The sequence below is a fragment of the Ursus maritimus genome, unplaced genomic scaffold (genome assembly GCF_017311325.1).
Source record: "Ursus maritimus isolate PB19 unplaced genomic scaffold, ASM1731132v1 scaffold_13, whole genome shotgun sequence".
NCBI classification, from domain to species: Eukaryota; Metazoa; Chordata; class Mammalia; order Carnivora; family Ursidae; genus Ursus; species Ursus maritimus.
This window is the reverse complement of record NW_024423675.1, coordinates 6,514,182-6,516,805: the sequence shown is the minus strand read 5'-3', so window position 1 is coordinate 6,516,805 and position 2,624 is coordinate 6,514,182.

Sequence of the window (2,624 nt, the reverse complement as noted above, 5' to 3'; positions counted from 1 at the left end):
TACTCTGCCGTGACCTTTGAAATTGGTGATTTGGCGATTAAGGTTTTAAAGTTCTTCCTCTTAACATTACCCACCTCTTGAATTGCAAAGTGTCCGAAACTGACTAATGGTAAACGGATTTCTGTACGCAGTCGTCCTTGCTATTTTAGTTGGATGAATTCAACTGGAGATGTTGGTTATACTTTTTATTCTCAGTTTCCCTTGAAAAATTGAAGAATAACAATTATAAAATTGAATAATTATTGGAACGTATCAATTTGCGAAACAGGTCTTGCTTTATGAATTTAATGCGTGTTAACATTCTTTAAAATTAAGTGTAATTTATGCAGCGAAATGGGAAACGTTCAAATTGGGGCAATCCAAAAGAAAACCTCAAAAAATATTAAAACATATAAGAAAAATGATACGGAACCTTCTGAACGTTCTCTCTTCGTGTCCTACTTCACCTAACAAACTATTGTGAGATGATAGGGCGGGTGTGAGTAGGACACCTGAAACAAAAGACTTCCTTTCTCCACTCCCTTTTCCTCTGTTTCTTTTGCTAGAGCTTGTTGCAAACTCTTGGAAACATTGTTTGAACATAATACATTTGGATACTTTTATTCTTCCAGGGACTGTGCTGGGTGGTGCCTAGAGCTGACTGCTGTCGAGTAACAGAAAAAAGAAAAGTAGAAACCTTTCAAGAAATGAAAAGAACAAAGTTACCCGACCCGCGGAGGTTTTGAGTAACAAAAAAGTAAAAGGCACTTTACTTTAAGACACAGCTTATTTCACTTCCCTGGCTCCGTGCTTGGTATCTGAGAGATGGCTTGCATTGCCTCTGGTTTCTAAAAGATCACGAGGAGTACCGCTATATATACAATACTCTAAGTTGGGAGCGTTATTCTCGGATTGATTCTGCTCCACGAAAGCTGCGGTTGCTAAAAGCCCAGTGCCCACAGCAGCACGCACCTCTGCTGCCATCCGCGTCCTCCCTTTCCGAGCATCTAGCGAAAGCTGGTCGCTCAGAACCTGGAGGGAATCCTGGACCCGCAATCTGACTCCGCTCGCCGCCGATTGGCTCGCGCCCCGAAGCCCGCCCCCGAGGCCGGGGCGGCCTTTCCACCGGGGCCCGCCCCTCGGCCCTGGGAATCGCCGCCTGGCAGGCCGGCTAAGACTGCCAGTCAGCCCGAGTGGCGGAGGCTCTCTGCTCGGAGCCCCGCCCCCTCCCCCCTAATTGATATTATTGGAGTGTGGAGCAAGCGGCCGGTCTGCAGTCGGAGACTTGCAGGCAGCAAACACGGTGCGAACGAACAGGAGGGGGAAAAAATAAAAAAGCTAAACGTGGAGCAGCCGGCCGGAGGTCGAGCAGGGGAATCGATGCGAAAAGCGCAGTAAAAAAGAACCCACTTCGGAGCAAACAGCATTTAAAAAGCTACGACTCAACAGAAACCTAAAATAAAACCTGCTCATGCACCATGGTTTTTCAAACTCGGCACCCTTCATGGATTATTTTATGCTACATCTGGCTGTTCCGCTTTGCACACACCGGGGAGGCGCAGGCTGCAAAGGAAGGTAAGGTGATGGGAACGCAAAGTTTGTTCTGACTTATTTATTTAGCGGTCTACCTGCACGAGCCGGCTTGGCCGCGGGGCTGCCGGCCGCGCCTCCGGCGCGGGGCGACCCTCCCCCGCCGGCTCCCCGCCCCCTCACCGCTCTCGCTGCTCCCGGCAGGCAGGCGGCAAGCGGGGCTACTCCGAACCGCCTTCAGCCCGGGGCCCGGGGCCGTCCGCCCGACGGGAGCGGGATTTCTGGCGCGGGCAGTCCGGAGGGCGTGAGCAGCAACGGAGAGCGGCGGGGCGGCGTGGGGTGGTGGGGGGGAATGACCAGCGAGCTCGTTCTCTAGGATCGCAGGCAGGTCAGATCTCTTCCTCTAGTCCTCTCCTCTTCCTCCTCTCGGTGTTCGCCTCTTGTGGGGTAAGCTGCGGCCGGAGTTAGTCGGAGACTGGGGAGTGCAGCTTCTAGTGTCCTGGCCAGCCCGTCGCCGAGCGGCTGGTGTCCCGAGCCTTCCCAGAGGGGCCGTGACTTCTGTGAGCTCCGAACGCTCGGGTTACTAATGAAGTGCTCACTGCGTCGGAGGAGGCGGCGCGGGCCTGCGGTTGGCGCTCGGCCGCCGGCGCGGAACAATAACGCCGCGGAGGTGAAGCGAGGGAGCGGTGCGCGCCCCGCGGCGGGGACGTCTCCACTCAGCGCGCACCGCGCGTGGGTCCCGGCGGCCGCGCGGACAGCGGGAGTCCATCGGGCTCGGCCCACCGGGGAGGCAGGGGGCGGGCTGGGGCTGTGGAACTGATAATGAGATGCCGCCTGGGCTACTACAAGTCCCCAAACGTCTGCCCGGCAGTTGAGTCCGAGTGGTCAGACCTTGCGAAAGACCTGGATCCTGAAGGCTAGTTCTGGGTGAAGAGAGGTTTCCTTTGGGCGGCCAGATATGCCTGTATATGGTTATTATTATTATTTTTTCTTCTCCTTTGAAGCACTGACAAGGTAAAATACCTTTCGGTGCCTGTAGTTGGAGCTGGGGAAAAATAAATCCTCTCAATGGAAATGTCTTGCTTCTTGAGCAGTGTCAAAATCTCCCCCCCCCC